The sequence below is a fragment of the Botryllus schlosseri genome, chromosome 3 (assembly GCF_051294905.1).
Source record: "Botryllus schlosseri isolate E-star chromosome 3, Bs_hap1, whole genome shotgun sequence".
NCBI classification, from domain to species: Eukaryota; Metazoa; Chordata; class Ascidiacea; order Stolidobranchia; family Styelidae; genus Botryllus; species Botryllus schlosseri.
Window position 1 is genome coordinate 22,499,655 of NC_137238.1, and position 19,381 is coordinate 22,519,035.

At 40.7% G+C, this 19,381-nt stretch overlaps 1 long non-coding RNA gene across 1 annotated transcript; it reads left to right on the plus strand.

Moving 5' to 3' along the window:
- Positions 1-14,527: 14,527 nt before the first annotated feature.
- On the plus strand, positions 14,528-18,076 carry LOC145435857 (uncharacterized). Its single transcript, XR_013914069.1, has 2 exons — positions 14,528-14,678; positions 17,881-18,076. It is a non-coding gene; the product is annotated as an uncharacterized LOC145435857 (long non-coding RNA).
- The last annotated feature ends 1,305 nt before the right edge of the window (positions 18,077-19,381 follow it).

Consider the following 19,381-nt stretch of genomic DNA (forward strand, 5'->3'; position numbering starts at 1 on the left):
ATGCTATTTATATAGATATAGCATATCTTATTATTTCAAAGCGAATTCAGAAACTGCATTTCTTGGAATACGTGGCTGTGTGTTCAAAATCCTCGCCGTCGATTTGATATGAACGAGTGCCGATTCCCAGTAAGATAGGTGGTGACGAATGTAATCATGACACGTAACGCTTTGGGTATGATCACGACATAAATGACACCAAAATTGAGTAACACATTTTTAATGAACATATAACGTCCAGCCTAGCCATTTCTACTTGAAGTTATTCTGGAATAGCGGATATGTATATCAACGGGGAAAATGGATTTTTTCCAGACAAATTTTGTCCAGATCCCCAACAGAGAATATCCAAATATTAATATGTTTTATCAGTAGGCTATTGGCAATTTGGAAATGAAAACGAGTTTGCACAGACGAATATCTCATCTCAGACGGCCGTTCTGTTCATATGAGTCCTCAAGTCTTAGAAGTTATGAAGTGAAACTGCCTCGTGATTTCTCTAATAAAAAAAAGTACAATTTCGGTTATCAATCATTTTGCAAATTTGGAGGTTCCGCCGACCCCTTGAAAATGCTTCGCGGCCCCCCGGTTGAGAACCACTGTCTTATAGGGAAAATTGTCCCCTCTGTCTTGTCTGTCGTGCTCCTGAGACATGTCGTATTAAAACATGGCAAGGAATTCCTACAAAACGCGTGCATACGCCAAGGTACGCAGATGGCTTGCAGCAGTTGGCACTTTGATCCTACGGTGCTACTCCCGCATTTCGACTGTAGCTATAGCCTTTCGAGTTGTAATCAGAAGTTGGACCCTTAGATATCATACCTCTGAACAGTAATATTCAAGCACGGCTGGTAGCGAGGTATTCTGCGATTCACGCCAATGCAGGAATACAATCGGTGCTGAACCGACACAAGAGTTCCTTCACCTGGATCATGTGCTGTCAATAAGTCCATGTTTGCCATCGGTGAGATGTAAGAGCATAGATTAAATCATTTTATTGATAACATTTTCACAGTTTTCACTGTGCGCTGTGTATCCGGTTTAATATAGTATAAATCAGTTTCTCTATGATACGTGTGCGTTAGGGTACGACTGACTAGGATGAGTCAAAGAAGAGACGAAAGAAGTGCATTTTTGGAGTTTGCGATATGTTACTCTGGTAACCTTCCAAAAATCAACAGAACAATCACGTACCATTATTAATATTTAAGAAATCAATAAAAAGTGTTTTGATCATATTATTATCGAACACTGCGCCTTGAGAATTATTATTTTCACCAGAATGATGTTGGAATAATTCAAATTTCTTCCTAAAACTTTTATTATCTTAGATTCAAAGTAGGCGACGAGTAGGCCTATAGTGGTTTCGTAATAAAGTTGATTTACACTTAACATCTAGTCCAGCGGTTCTCAACCGGGGGTCCGCGAAGCAATTTCAGGGGGTCCGCGAGACCATTAAATTTTTAAAATGGTTGATAACCTAATTTTTATTTTATTTTTTAGTTTGGGAAAGCATGAGGCAGTTTCGCACCGCACCTGCTAAAACCTCATGACTCATATCATCATGATAATCGTCTGACATGAACTATCGTAGTGTGGAAATTCAGTTTCATTGCCAATTTTCCAATAACCTGCTAATAAAAACAGATTGCTGTTTAGAGACGTTTTGTAGGGGTCTGTGGAAAAAATAAAAATATGGAGATGGTAACGTCAATTAGGGTGACGCAGTAATGTCTGCGAAACCTTTTCGATTTGAAGTTGTCAGTCTCATCAAATTAGTGATCAGTCGTTTGAAATGAAAATTTCCGAAGTGTTTCCCTAATTTGTCCCAATGCAGGGATTGAAACCTCGCCACGCGAAATCCATTTTATCCTGTGATATACATAACTAGTATAACCACTATTTGAACAGTTTCTTGGAGGTACAGAACTTCAATATACAATTGAATACTATATTCATATTGAAATGAACCTGAATGTTGTCGGCTGTCACTCGTCATAAATCGGACAATGACATACCTGCTCTTAAAGCTCGGCTATCAATCAGATTTGGCGCATTCTTATTGCGGATGCCCTATCGACAAGGCTGTTTTTGTGATGAACAAGGAGTGTTTTGTTGCTATCAAAGCATTACGCTCCAACCCTGGAATTCATATCACCAGTTATATCGGTATGCAGCCTTGTCTTGTTAATGTTCAATTGTTCATGGTCGAAAATGTTTGCTCATCAATATATAAGTAAACCCGAACAAAACAAGTCGTTTCAAAACAGTCTTTCTAAGGTTGGAAAACTTGTATCATTCATATCAAAACGAAGATGCGGATTTCCAATACACGACCACGCACTTCAAGAAATACAGCAGCAAAATTAGCTTCGAAGTATTAAGAGTCTACCAATTTCTACAAAATAGAATGATGTTATTTTCAGGAAAATCGTTCATTTCGCTGCTTATCACAAGCCTCCAGTTCATATTTGCACAAAACAGATTAAGGTTGCACCATAATAGAGCTAAAATTGATCTAAAACTTGAGGGGGTCCGCGAGGGTCCGTGACGGTCAAAAGGGGTCCGCGAAGCCGAAAAGGTTGAGAACCACTGATCTAGTCCTTGCATTGTTCCACGGGCGTGTGACAATTTATATTATGAAGGTATCATTATAATCAATATGAATCGTAGAAATGACCGGGTTTATCATATTGTTAAAGATATTCATCCTTCCTAATCTCCTGCATCTTGAATTTATCTACGCGTATTGCACGTTGTTGTATTTAAAATATCTCTTTCATAAATCTGATATGCATTCGCCAAGTCCGAGGGGCTAATCGACCCATTCCAGCATAATTACCGATACAGCTATAATCTATATATAGGAGCGGCAGGATTCATATGGTCGGTAATATGGATTTTGATCATCCACGAGACTCCAAGAGACCATCCAAGTATTACCGCGGACGAAATACAATTGATCGAGACATCTATCGGACATGAAGTACGAAATCTCAATACCGGTGTCGTTAACATACCGAGACGTAAAACAATGATTTCACTAGGTTGGCGTCGACAGACAGGTTGATGTGAAATGGATAGAGATCTTCAAATCTACACGCGTATGGAGCGTCGTTATCGCATATTGTCTTGAACATATGCCGATGTACACATTCATATTACTACCAACGTATCTACAGGATATGTTTCAACTTGGTGTCGAAGAGGTCAGTTTAGGTCCGGTGTTACCAACCTGGGGTTTGTTCGTTTGTTTGTTTTATTCACGACATTGGCGCTTATCAACTCATGTGGTCATCTGCGCCCGTACAGTAATTTCATTAAGCTCCATTCCATTCTTGCGCTCTCCCACTATCGGTCTTACTCGGTTTTCGTACGGCTGTATCTTGTCACTTTGCTGCTGATTTTTGGCTCGGCTCACCTTCATTCTGGGCTTTTTCATACACTGCAATCGCAGCAAGGTTAGCGATGAGTAGCCGAGATAAACCTCCGACACATAGAAGTTGGTCCGAGCCGAGATTAGAATCACTGCCATTGATGTCGTGACGCTGGTGCTCAACCAACTGCGCCACTGGCTTCCCCACCGACCTGGGGGTCGTTTGCCTTTCCTTTGAGGGTCGCAGAGACGACAATTAACTGCCCATGACTGTTACGAATATGCAAATTATTCGGATGCTATTGGCGGCTCATTTCCGAAAACTTTTAGATAATTTTTCAAAATAAGTTTGAATAGTCCTACCATGTTGAAAGTCTATATTTCGACACTTATTAATTTTGTGAAATATGAAGTTAATTCAACTATACTTTTTACAGAGCAGCTCGTTGAGTGGCATACCTCATGTCGCGACGATTTCATTCTGCTTTGGCCTCGGATGGCTCGTTGACCGACTTATCGCCAAGGGTTACCGAAGCAGTAGAGTGCGCAAAGTAGTTCAATTTGCAGGCAAGCGACTTCATGTGCTATACAGTTGAATGCGATAAAATATTTACTTAATCCGCAATCACCATCAGATGAACGATGGCATGTCCCACTTTTTCTTTCATTATATGGTTACATACCCATAAACATATTTCTAAGTAATTTAACATCCCATATCTCATTTTAATTAATATTAGTAGTTATTGATCATTAGATTGCCGAACAAATTACGGGGCATCGTTCAAACTGCATTCTGATGCTGGTTACGTCGTTTCATGGTATTCTTCAATAGCTTGGAAATCGTTCCGACAAGTGCATTTGCTGATCGACCCCGATGACCTAAAGTCAACCAACCACACATGCACCAAATGTCTAAAAATAAAAATCCAATTTACAGCGAGACCGGAGCTGAAGCTGGCCAGGTCATGTAGCAATACATGATGTGGCCTGTTAACTATAAATACTGCCTATAAGGAACATCTAATTTGATTATCACCAAAATACTCAATGTGTATGTTTGGGTTTTTGAACTCTATCTTCGGATCTTGTGAAATTGCAAGCACTTGAGCATGATATTGCCCCTCGTACGACTCTACAGGCCTATATGGGCGGTAAATAGCACATTGCTCTTCAATATTCATAGTTATTCACTACTTGGATCGCAATGAACCAACGAAAAATAAAAGTCAAGGATTATTCTATTCATGTTTACCTTTATCATTATAAGAGCTTCTTGGAGGTACAGAACTTCGATATACAATTGAATAGTATATTCATATTGAAATAAACCCGAATACTTTCGTTATTATCGAAATCTGCTAGTATTCCTCTGTTATCAGGTCATCTTCTATCTGCGATTGCTCTCATTACGACCGCGCAAGTTACGGATAGTGTTGCCGCATCAGTAGCGTGTTTTGCTGTGCAAGGTACAAAAGTTTCGAGTCATTCAAAACACATTAAGTAATGCCGGTTAGCGATACCGCATTCAAATTTTAACGCTACTTCTCTAATATTTTAGCAGTGGTGACATATTTATAGAATATAACGAGCGTGCAGTCATTCACACTAAAAAAGAAGCAACTAAATAGAACAAAGTGTTGGTCGTAACTAGGGATGGGCAAAATCGAGTACCCGAGTGATTCGATTCCGAATCACCAAATATGGTTCGAGTCGAGTCGAGTAATCGAGTATCACTCATTAAGACGCCACAACAGAATGCACTATTTAGAAGTTCAAATATGTACCTTTTATGCCACCATAAAGAACATAATGCCTGTTATCCGTCACATTAATGATACTTTGGTATTTTTTCGACCATACCGATTTCATTGCACTTCTTGAAAATGTTGTGGGATGATCAGGACTTCGGAAATGTGTTATTTCCAGTAACGTTCTTAGCTTTGTAGTATGTCTCGTATGCTGCGACACGGCCAATCAAGGTTTCAAGGCTTCCTCTGTGGAAAATAGTATCGAAACTGTAATTCTCGTTACTAAATTAACTTTCAGTTGTGAGGAGCGTATAATGTGAGTACTCGAAAAAATCGTCTTCTACTACTCGACTCGAATCATTAAAATTAATACTCTATTCAGATTCGAGTACTCGAATCATTGTGCCCAGCCCTACTCGTAACTAGATTGCCATCGCGTCGTCCTTGAAGAAATCTCGACGCGTTAATGGCTTTGGACACGCGTTAGTCATCTGCTGTGAGACGCATTTTACTTCTACTGACCAAGTAAACGGTTTAGTGGTCACTGGTCATCCTTTTCACTGAAGTGGTGATAGATTAGTCCGCATTTTATCAAGCGGCCAGCAGCGATACCAATCTTCTACCCTCGCATCATTGTTTGCGAAGGGTTCGCAAACACCCAGTAAGATAGTAGAGGTGTACTGACACAGCCCCTTAACCATATCGAAACTTGCCATGCATCCGATTGTATGAGATTCGATGGTAGATGCTACATGAAGATTGTAACTTTCCAAGCTTTACCAGAAATTAAATGTAATGACTATTGCAGTATTGCATGCATGAATTTTGGAAAGTTAGTGTTGGTCTGACCCTGCCAAAATGTTCGTTTTCGTTAAAAAAACACCTTGCGCAAAATTTTATTGACATTCATTAATGTTTAGTGGTGGCTCAATGGATCCGAGGTTCCACCCAAATTAAGTATAGTATACATAGACATTATCACTTCACTAGTTGGTATTGGGCCAGCTCTTGAAAGCGTGGATTTCCTTGTATGGGTATTAGCTGCTCATTGTCAGAGGTTTCATGATGACCAATATCATTTTCTGTTGCCAAGTATGGGTCTGCTTCAGGGTGTTACGTGACATTTTTACGGAGGTCAGTAACAACAACTCTGAATGAAAACTGCAGCTGCCAGTTGTCCTTTGTGAGATGGTTAAAACATCCTCAATCATTGCAGTGGAACGTTAAGTAGGGTCGTTGGAGACAGCCAATGTGGGTATGAAACTGTCTGCGCCAATAGAGTCAGACTGCTCCTACCACTGAGCTGCTGGATATTCAAGAAAATAATCTGAAAGACGCAAGTTTTTTTTTTACATAAGTGTTGTATTATTTGTCAATTAACGTCTTCTCCACGCGATTCTGAGAGGCCCGCGAAAATTTATTCGCAATTTACATTATTTTATCTATTAATTATTGTTAATGCGTGCACTAGAGCTATAGGCTGTATAAACTGAACCTGAAATGCGTTCGTTTGAAATCTAGTTTATTCATGTACCGTGATTACGTAGCCTATAATTACGTCGTATGAGTTAACAAGATTCAACATACAGCCTATAAAAGAGCAAAGTATGCCGTAACAAGGAAAGTTACCAGTCACCGTTACCATAATCAAGTTCAGATCTTCTTTGTTGCCATTGTTGCACTAGGAATTGAAAGGTCAGTTCTGAAACTGTTACGTCATACGTTTCTAAATCCCAATTCGTACAATAATGCAGTCTGTGTGTGTGATTAACGGTCATTCTCACTTCTAAACGATGTTGTGACTAGCAATGAAAGGTGTGGCCAAAAGCCGACGTTTTAACTAGAGACGGAGCACTAAATATTTGTTTACTGAAGTCAGCCGTGAACCGATTTATGACGAGCACCGAGCAGGACTCCGTGTACGGTATATAATTGTAGTTATGAGAAAGATCATGCAGGGAAATTCATACTCGGTTAATGCGGACATGCTAGCGGATCTTGCAAAACAGCAAGGCTATTTTACAGATCTTGCAAAACAGCAAGGCTATTTTACAAAGCCACACGGAGCTAGGGACGCCCTTGGCAGCATGTGTTAACAATGTTTTCTACTGCTTTCACTTTAGAAACTAAACTGCACACCGCCGAATATAGTACAAACTTTCTTCTCGGCCCGCTAAAGTAATTCTCTGATTCAGATTTGGACCACCGGAAACAATTATTGCCCACCCCTGACTTAAACTCTGAACGGAAAATCCAGATCTTCAAAGTTTAGATCACATATGCCACCCATAGGTCTTGGTACATGGCTCCGAGAGTTTCAGAGTGGGTGCCTATAGACGCTGGACAGCTCCAAGGAAAACAAAGGCCTGCTCCAGCAGTTCTCTGTAATGATCTCTCGTCTGAGTCCCTTTTACAGCTGTCTCCGATACCTTCGCCACCTCATTTGTCATATCAGCCACAGCATTGGATGAACAATGATCAGTTGACGAGTCTTCAAATGTAGTGTGGTCAATATGATGCAATCGTATCATGATGCGCTTGAACAAGAGAACATCAGAAAGAGATGTAGTCTCCATGGCCTACGAAAAGACTGATGCGGGCCAAAAACCGGCTCTAAAACAATGCAGGTTCCTTAGTGCCGACCGGCATCGACGCACATCCCCTGCATCTTTTGCTTTAAATCCCCGTCTTTCAGAATAGAAAAGATAGCCTCAGCTTGTGCTTTTTATATCCCAGATGGTGACTTTGGGACTGCAAGTAGCTGTGATTGGCGAGTAGGCCTATTTGACACTAGCAAAGGCAGTCCGTCAACAGTCTCAATTCCAGTGACATCTGGGATTAGTTTGCCATGCTTGTGCACAATGACCGAAAACTGTGGGTAAAATTAATATCTAATTTGGTCGGAGACGACTTTACGAAAGCTGTCTGAAGGAGAAGAAGAACTATTAAAGCGTGTAATTATTAACTTGACAAACATTCGGTAGAAACTTAAACTAACTTTACGATGAAGGAATCACCAATTTTAAAGAAAACTTGCGTCTTTTAGTTGTTTTTCTTGAATATCCGGAGGCTTGGATGAAGTATCATCACCTTGGTCTCGGGCGACATCAAGTCAATCGCCGGAGCCGGGTATCATTATCAGAGGCGAAAGCGGTGACCCGTCAGCTCTGCAGAGACCAATGGCAGGCCGAGTTCACTGAGGAGGAGAGAGGACACTACTACCGGATGTTCCGACCGTCTATATAAACAGCGGCGCCAGATTCCTGCTCAAGTCGCCTATTCGACAGAATCCTGTTCCGCCTCCAAACCGGTCACTGTCGCCTGGCGGCACACGTGTTCAAAATCGGTTGCGCCTACTCCCCACTTTGTAATGTGTGCTACGTGCCCGAAACGGTTGGCCACATACTGTTGCATTGCAAAAGATATGACTTTCACCGAGCATTTCTTGCCGGCGCATGCACCACGTTCAATATACCGCTTAGGCTACTTTAACCAACTTACTTACTCTGCCGCAATTATTTACTCCTGTCGCCCAGTTTATTATTTCATGTAACGTGTATATATATAGTTTTAAAGTTATTATAAACCTATGTACCATAGCACGAAAATTCGATCCTTGATACCATATTTTATGCGTGGGGCACAAGGCCGGAAACGGCGACACGCCCCACTTAAAACTCTTCATTAATAATAATATTAATAAAATTAATTATTTATTTATTACTAATTAATTATTACTTTACCTTAACTTCTGAACTTCTTTAACTTCTGAACTGACGCATCACTGCTGTGGATGCCTGCGAAACGATCTGGATATATCGCACCTGGACGTACCCGCCGTGGGACCAAGCGGATGACCCCAGAGGACTCGTCAACTCCGACCACACAGGAACATCAAAGAGAAGATATTTTTCAACATGGCGCCTGTGCAACACCGAACTGTGGCTCACAAAACAGCTCTGCTTCAAAAGAAAAAAAGAAGAGACACAGATGGAGTAAAGAAGAGTATAAAGAAATAATGAAATGCTACTTCTTAGCTAAACTTGAAAACTCGGCAGTAGTAACCGTAGGAACTTTTCAAAAATGAAAAGAGAGAACAAACAACTCTCCAACCATTACTGCAAATACCCTGGCAACTATGAGACGCTGTGTAATCAAAAAATTATCGGAACAAGAACACGCAGAAATCGAGAGCGAAATTTGTAACAAACACATAGAAAATTCTGAGGCACTAGAACTTCAATTCGGCCAAGATGACCTGTATCCGCAACGACCACTTGACGACCTGAACATCACAGAGGTAGAATTACAAAATACCATTGGGCTCCCGAATGAATCAACAACACCTAACGTTGATGAGATTGAAATGGAATTAGAATTGGAGATCAAAAATCAAATCATCGACCGAATGAACTCCACATTGGATATAAATGACAGAGTGAATTTACCTGACCTCCAAATTTCAAAGAAACTGAAAACTGATATTCAATTGAATAGTATATTCGTATTAAAATGAACCCGAATATTTTCGGCTGACACTCATCAGGGGTAATCGTCAGCAACTAGTAGAGAATTCGAAAGAACAGCGTATATCAACAATCGTAACACAAAATATGACGTCACCAGGACGAGATGTCGAATACGAGAGCGTTCAATGTACTATTTTTAGATGATACACGAACTCTTAACTCCTAACGGCCCCTCGTCGTCTCCCAGTCTATACTGCAATATTTGTTTCGTATAGGCCCTACTTCTTTGTTTATTGATGTGACGAATAAAAGACTATCTGTCTGTCTATCTGTCTATCTATCTTTTTGTTGACACAGCCTTGGCTGGTGTATTTTGATCAAAGTCGACTCCAAGGCGCACAAATGAAAGTGTGATCGACCCTTTCCGAGTATGCGAAATCTGTCGTCTCGATAATTTTTCGCACAGGCGGGATTATCCAACAAGTGTTTGCCAATTGCAGAATTTATGGCCTTTGATTGTTCCGCATCAATCTGGAGTGGGTGAGTTAAGGGTGAGCTTTTCATCGAGCGTGTTCTAATGAATCTAGAGACATGCAGGAACGCATAAATCAGCATGTCCCTAGATTCATTAGAACACGCAAGCTTGGCAACGTAGAATTGAAAACAAAATCGCAAACTAAGGTGTGATATTGCGATACTCTCAGTACTAAAAAAAAGGAAATGTATCCCTCAAAGTAAAAAATAAAGTAAATAGAATAGAACTGGAGCACCAAATCAAACTGCAGTCAACAGAAAAAGTGACAATGTTGCAAGAAGAATAAAAAATTAGAATATTCGCCAAAGCACAACGATTGAAATGATATAAAAAACGAGAAACACAATACCGCCGAAACTTGTTATTTGCTCGCAAACCTAGTCAATTTTTCCCAATGATGAAACAAAAGTCAAACCACAAAATTACCAGCAGCAAAATACCAGCCAGTGCAGATGTGGAATCATTTTGGAAGAAAATAAGGGAAACCCAAAAACCGCACAACTCAAATGCAAATTGGATACAAGACCTCCACACTGACCACCTACAAACACCAGAACAACAATGGTGAGGAATCACAAATCAAGACATCAAGGAGGCCCTAAAAAGTTCACCGAACTGGAAAGCAGCTGGTCCTGACCAGATCAAAAACTTTTGGCTAAAAAACTAACTGCAACAGATAAATACCTAGCGGCAACCTACAATGAGCTATTATCCTCAACCAACTCGCACGAGATCCCAGCCTGGTTTACACAAGGGATCACCTATCTTATTCCAAAAAATGAAAACACCAGGGACCCCAAGAATTACAGGCCGATAACGTGCCTGACAACCATGTACAAAACACTGACCAAAATCCTGGCAAAACGAAGCTGGAAAGCCCTAGAAAATCTTCTTCCGCCTGAGGAGAAAGGATGCAAGGAAGGCGCCCTTGGCTGTAAGGACCACCTGCTCCTTGACAAAACCATTCTTGAAAACTGCAAGAGGAGACACACTAACCTCAGCATGGCAAACTTGTTATTTGCTCGCAAACCTGGCCAATTTTTCCGAAGGATGAAACAAAAGTCAAACCATAAAATTACCAGCAGCAAAACACTAGCCACTGCAGATGTGGAATCATTTTTGAAGAAAATATGGGAAACCAAAATATTGCACAACTCAAATGCAAATTGGATGCAAGACCACACTGACCACCTACAAACACCAGAATGACATGGTCAGAAATCACAAAACAAGAAATCAAGAAGTCCCTAAAAAGTTCACTGAACTGGAAAGCAGCTGGTCCTGACCAGATCAAAAACTTTCGGCTAAAAAAACTAACTGCAACACATAATTACCTAGCGGTGACCTACAATGAGCTTTTATCCTCGACCAACTCGCACGAGATCGCAGCCCGGTTCACACAAGGGATCACCTATCTTATTCCAAAAAATTAAAACATCAGAGACCCCAATAACTAGCATACAGGCCGATAACATGCCTGACAACGATGTACAAAACACTGACCGAATTCCTGGCAAAACGAAGCTACAAATACCTAAAAAACCTTCTTCCGCCTGAGCAGAAAGGATGCAAGGAAGGTGCCCTTGGCTGCAAGGACCACCTGCTCCTTGACAAAACCATTCTTGAAAACTGCAAGAGGAGACACACTAACCCCAGCATGGCATGGATAGATAGACTACAAAAAAGCTTTCGATTCAGTCATACTGAAAACAATGCGTAGGCCTACGTACAAAATGAATCAGTTCATCATCAGATTTATTGAAGATTCAATGAAAAATTGGCATACAAAACTGTTGATCAAACATGACCAAAGTGAAACATAAACCTGTACAATTCAGATACGCAATGGTGTCTTTGAAGGCGACTCATTCTCACCACTTCTATTCTGCCTCAGCTTAGCCCCACTCAGTGAGTTGCTGTGAAAAAATGAAACAGGATGCGTGATGAAAAAAGCAGCAAACTCTGAGGGTCAAAAGATTCATCACCTTTTGTTCATGGAAGATCTGAAACAGTATGCGAAATCCGATGCGGACCTGAATAACCAAATGCAAATTGTTCATGAGTTTTCGGAAGACATAAAAATGAAAATTGGCTTGGATAAATGCTCAAAACTTACCATACGACGTGGAAGAGCCACCGGCACTGGCGACATGAACTTCGAAATGGGCGAAACCATAACAGAATTGAATGCCGAAGATCACTATAAATATCTAGGGATCTGTGAAAGCGACAACAATAATCATGCTGCAATGAAATCAAGCCTAAAAAAGAATACATTAGCAGGCTCAAGTCAATTCTCAAAATTGAACTCAATTCCAAAAACAAAATCATTGCCATAAACAGTCTTGAAGTGCCTGTCTTGAGATATAGCTTTGTTGTGGTGAACTGCTGGCACAAAGATGAAATTAAAAAATTGCATCACCCAAAATCTGATACACAAAGACTGTAGATCCCCCAAAAAAGGTGGTCGAGAACTGCAAGAAATTGAACAAACTTTCATAACAGAAATCATCGGCTTGTCACAATACATCAAATGAAGACAAACAGCGCAAAAGAAAATCTCTCAACTAGTAGGCTACGTCAGAGAAGTCAACATCGAAACAGCTAACCTGTACACTGCTGAAAACACTGCTGCCAAACCCTCAACAATAGCAAAAGCAGCACGAGTTCAATAAAAAATTTGCAACGCTCAAAATGAGAGAAACGATATGGGAGTCGATGCCTCTTCACTCTTCATGAACAGCACAAGAAGGTAACTTCACAGCCCCATGTAGACGAGCTTTCAAGGACTGGCTATCCGCTCTGGCCTGCGAAGGATTCGTTTTCGCAGCACAAGACCAATCGCTTCCTACAAAATACTATCGCAAAAGAATTCTGAAGCAAAATACGGACGGCAAATGCAGAATGTGCCACAACCAAAATGAAACTGTAGCTCATCTCATGTCCGGATGAGGTGCACTTGCAGCTACCGAATACACATGGAGACACAATAGGATTGGTCACTACACTCATCTTGAATCATGCAATCATTTTTACATGAACACTTCGACAAAAAATTGGTATGACTACAGCCCAGCACCGGTGACAGAAAACGACCAAGTGAAAATTCTGTGGATGATATCAGTCATCATGACACCTTTGAAACTGAGCAGCTAATACTGACGCGTGGGAGTCCAGACGATGGTCGGACACGATATTCCCTCAAAGTTGTTCGCGAGTCTGCGTGCACTCACCAACTCATTGCGCGGTCCTTTGGACAACAATGCGTAACAACGCGTAACTCACTTTTCAAGTTACATTTGTGGTGTTGATTAAAAAAAAGTCATCACTATGATTCGACTACCGAATTGCCCACTTTTCTAGTTAATGTGATGGTGCTTACAAAAAAAGGTCATCAGTTCGTCTTTTTTGTGCGCGCTACAAACTTTTCAGTGCGCGTAGACTTTAAAAGCAGTGAGCGCGCGCACACGCTCGCAGCTTAGAAGGGACGTTGGTCGGAGAGCAGCTATGAAAATGAGTATATGTGCTCTATACTTCAAATTGGTAGAATGTCGGATCCCGTGAGCCACATCTAAACATTTATGAATATCCATAAAATTTCACACATGGAGTTTTTAACCAAAAGGAACACGTTGATAGGGTCAGACCAAGAACTTTACGAAATTCGTTTCATAAGGACCACCACAATATACACATGTGGGAGCTAGGTGAGATAGAATCATATTCCGTTGAATCGAATGACCAATATCCACGATATAATTATTCATAGGAGTGCAATGATGTTTTGCTCGCATTTGCGCCTCCGTGAGCCGGAGAAGCGATTCCGATTTAATGGACGTTCATTCTCATTGATATTATCATTTCAATTGTAAAGATTTTCTGAACATATGACAAATATTCTCAAGTGTACTTATATACCGTCACAAGCCGCTAATCCAGTCCTTTCTGGTTTTGCATTTAGCTGAAATGGAGCTGCTGACGATTACACGGTCGTTATACAAGAATTGCAATATATGCCACTATACAATCAACGGCCACTAACACTGCAGTAAAACCAGCCCTTACCCGAACACTAAAGGAATTTCCAACACAGATGTCAGCGTTAATGGTGCCGCAATAAGACTATACAACACCCGATACTTTCGCTTGTTTTGCGGCAAAGAGTACCAAACCTCCTACAGACCGAACACATCTGACAGAGCGAAGCCTCAAGATACTTTCGCCGTAAAATCTTGGTTCCTTTAAAACACTTAAACGGAGATTTGATAATATAACTTAATTGACTATTAGCACGAAGACGCAGAAGACATAAGCTTGGTATTTACCATGCCCGACCAATAACGCGATCGTCGTTTGAAAATTGCCCAATACCACATTCACTTTCTACTGCAGAAATGTCTTCTGCCGTTACTGTGGTGGGGATCTCGGCTTCAGTTATTGATATGGCTCCGGGATTTTCCGGAGTTATATCCGCACTCTGCAACACTGCCGGCGCGATGATGGAATTTCTAGCTTCACAGTACGCAGGAATCCTTAGACAAGCAAACGTGAGTAGGACATTCATAATTTATTCGAGTTACAATGGACACAACATCCATGATTTGACTTTATAAACATGACGCGTTGTGTGAATAACATAGATAGGCTGTACACAATATAATATGATACAGCGTTCCGAGGCATTATTGTTGCGATAGACTTCTTCAAGGTTGTGCGCCGAGGTTCATTAATTGAAGAGCTCATGCAGCTATGTTATCTTTATAGAAGTGAGAAACACCGAGACATCCAGGTTCTAAATTTGATGATACAAATACACGGCAGTGTTGGGATGACTCGAGTCAACTTTTTCGCATGACTTGACTTGACTCGAGTCACTTTGCCAAAATGACTTGACTTGACTTGACTCGGCGTATCAGAAATGTGGATTGACTCGTGACTCGGAGCAAAATTCACGAGTCAATTTCGAGTCATCAAGTAATCGGTGTCGATAAAAGTCACTGTATCTTGGATATGTTCGGATTGTTCGCGAAACGCTGGTGTAACCCGTGAGAGCGACCAATCATTCAATGAGCGTGCATTTCACAGAACCTCGATTGTTCTCCCACAAATAGATTGACTGCAAACGAAGTGATCGAAGCTTAAAGCTTACGTTGTCGTAACTCTAGTGGTAAAGTAATAGAACAGCAAAATGTATATTTCTGTTCTTATCTGACCTTAACCAAACCGATTGTTTTATTGAAATTGAAGTCGAATATAGTTTATATTGTCCTCAACCATTGGCGCAGGCTCGAATGGTATCATATCTATTTGTAAATGGGTAACGTATTGTATCTTATCAATTCGTTTCCCTATTCTCTATTTTGGCTGGTAACTATAAACTGAGGCTATGCAATTACGTAGTTAAACAGTTCTACGTATATGTGAGCGATACAGCGCCTTCTTGCGTGTATATTTAACTCTATATTCGTTCATCGGTTCGGAATCAATGACCAATCACCACTCAAACTGTATTTCAGACAGCTAGCAAATTGCAATGACGTAATCATGCCTCATACATACATCGATAAAGCAACTTGACTTGAAATGTGACTTGACTCGTGACTTGACTCGACTTGACTCGAGTCACCTCCAAAAATCGAGTGACTTGACTTGACTCGAGTCACCTCCAAAAATCGAGTGACTTGACTTGACTCGAGTCAAAATGTGCAATGACTCGAAATGACTCGTGACTCGAAGGTAGTGACTTGATCCCAACACTGATACACGGTAATCAGGACTTTTAGGAAATCGGCATCGAACGAGCCTTCGGGGTTTAATGATGTGGAGGATCCATATCAGAGACAAATATTCATTCGACTCTCAGCAGTGTTGGGATGACTCGAGACATGACTTGACTCGAGTCAACTTTTTCACACTACCTGACTCGACTCGAGTCACTTTGCAAAAATGACTTGACTTGACCCGACGCTTCAAAACTGTGGATTGAGTCGTGACTCGGAGCAAAATTTACGAGTCTATTCCAAGTCATCAAGCATGCGGTGTCGAATCACTGTATCTTGTGCATGTTCATATTATTCACGATACGCAAGTGTCACTTGTGACAGCAACCAGTCATTCACTGATCATCCATTGTTACATCACAAATAAACTGACCGCAAGCGAAATGATCAGAGCATAGTGTCCTATATGGTGTCGACACAGGCAAATCTCACGCCTCAGTGAAATTGTATCACGTCATAATTTTCATTTGGCTACAGGCAATTTGACGGTCATTTTTGACCGGCGTGCCGAGCATTAAATTTGGTAAAACGTGTATCAATCGAAAGCTGACTCTGCACTGATTACGAAAATATAAATTTTATTCCGCTCGTGGCCCTGGAACTCCCACAATCAGCCTCGAATTTTCCATTGTCATGGAGATTGGCATTGGGACGCAACAATGCTGAACAATGCTGTCCGGCCCTTTTTCTTTTTAGCTACTCCCTCGTTTCGCCACACAGCATCGTTGTCAAACTCACTTAACGTCGCGGGCCGGTTTCAAATATTCAGATCACTCGCAGGCCGCACCAAAGTCAAATGATTCCAAAACATTACCAACTCAATACATGTAATTTTTCGCATTCTCGGGATTGGGTGTAAATGTCAGCGAATTGCTCCTGACGATGACTAGAAATCACAACTCCGCTGTGGGGTGGTTATAATGTGGCCTATGAACCACCTTCGAGTCACGAGTCATCTCAAGTCATTGTACATTTGGACTCGAGTCAAGTCAAGTCAATCGATTTTCGAAGGTGACTCGAGTCAAGTCAAGTCACACTTTTGTGGAGGTGACTCGAGTCAAGTCAAGTCAAGTCAAGTCAAGTCAAGTCGAGTCACGAGTCAAGTCTTAATTCAAGTCAAAATGAATTTTGGAAGTATCAGTGACGATTTAAAGTCATTATATTTTGCTAGCTGTGTGAAAGACAGAATATTTGGCCATTTATCTTGAATCAAATAACTAATATAAAGTTAAATATGCCTGCAAAAAGGCATTGTATCGCTCACGCACACGTAGAACTGCAAATAAAATACATGAGTTACTGTATAGCAACATGCAACAGTCTGTTATTAGCAGCCAATAGGATGGAATACGAAAAAATTCAACCCCATGAAATTGTTTAGTTGTCTTCAAAAACGACCAATCAAGGATAATCAAGGATAACTCAACAATCTCATGAGGTTGACAGAAAAATTTGAATTTTAAAATAAATATATTTTCAATGAATTAAAAATTTAAATTGTCTCTGCTGCGGCTTATGCTTGTTAGAATAGAACTAAATTTGGTGTTCAGCGTTTTCAGGGTAATCTAACAATTTATTCAGTGAATGGCTGGAATCCGAAAAAAAGTTATTTTTGAACAACCCGAATGATCACTCATACTTCCAAAATTCAATTTGACTGGAATTATGCCTTGACTCGTGACTTGACGTGACTCGAGTCTCCTCCAAAAAACCAGTGATTTGACTTGACTTGAGTCTCCTTCGAAAATCGATTGAGTTGACTTGACTCGAGTCAAAATGTGCAATGACTCGAGATGACTCGTGACTCGAAGGTAGTGACTTGATCCTAACAATTGCTCTTTGTCACCCGAACACAATAGGTCTACTCGTCCAATATCTTGAAGTTATAAGACTGCAAGTGCACTGAAACTTGTAAACAATTCTTCTGTATTCTGATGAGTTTTGCATACAAGATGACTTCGCTTTTCAGGTCACCGAGCCGATGATAGGTTGGAGAACCCTCTTTTTGACTGGAGCAGCATTATACATTGCTTCGTCCGCTTGTTTTATATTGTTCGGTCCATCCGACGTAGAGCAATGGGCGAAAAAAGATAATGGAAAATCCGACAAGGCGCAACTGTTGCAGTAGCGAACAGAATAGGCTCACCCCAGCGATTCGCAAACTTTGTGACTCAAGTCAAATTCAAAGCTTTCGAAACGCGCTGGCGTAGGCTGCCGCCTAAGCCTATACTTCATATTTTACTAACGCAGGTACTCAACGTCTCAAGCGGAGGAAGAAGCAGTATACCCACTGGGTATCGGTGTTAGGATGACTTGAGTCATGACTTGACTCGAGTCAGACCCGAGTCAAATTCTTTTATGACTTGACTTGAGTCGAGTCACGTCGGAAAAATGACTTGACTTGACTTGACTCGGAGCTTCAAAAATGTGCATTGACTCGTGAGCAAAATTTACGCGTCAATTTCAAGTCATCAAGTAAACGGTGTCGAATAAATCACTGTATATTGTGTGTGTTCGGATTGCTCGAGACATACTGGTGTATCTTGTGAGGACAACCGCTCATTACCTGATTCGACGTTACACTATCCTCCATTGTTAGATCACAAACATATTGACCGCAAACTAAACGATCACAGCTTACGTTGTCGAAGTTGTAATCGAAATTTATCTAAATAGCAATGTGTCTCTGTTTCTCAGACGGCTCAATGATTACGTAGCGCGGTGCTCACTTTTACCAACCCTCTTGTATGATTTAAATGGAACAAGTATAGTTTGTGCGTTTATATTATCACGGATGCAAAGATGGGTAGTGTATTAGGATGTTGGACCATATCACTTTGTTTCAATTTCTCGAAGCTTCGTATTAGGTCCTATATTTTGGCTGATAATAACTAACTGTAGCATGTAGGTGTACAGTTACTCACGTAGCCAAAAATAACACGGCCCGCCCATCAGGGATCGTAAAGTGCAGAGTGTGTACAACATGCCTATAAATATGTATCTCAACACTTTTCTTTGCCTCAACCAGAGTTGGAGTCATTGTAATTTATAATTGTGCTGAATGTATTGAATTACATTTTTTATGTAATTGTAATTGTAATTGAAATTTCTGCCAAATTACAATTTCAATTACAATACATTGTAATTGAGACCTGACAAGCAAAACATAAAATAATTGGCGCTACTTCGTTTAACGATGAATAATCAACCAGTGTTCACCGTGACACCAATTTTTGCTTCCCATGAACATGTCGAAATTAATAAACGTTAAAATATATTGTTTTTCGAGTGGGGATTGGTGTTGTGGGTGCGGGATATTAGGATTACTGTCGGGATATTAGGGCTGGGGATTAGGGTTTGTTTCAAGGTATCCAAATATTAGGGTTGTGTGTGCGGGATATTAGAGTAGTAGGTGAGTCAGGCAGTGGATACTTGTCCTATAGGGCAACTGGAGCATTGCCCATCTGAAA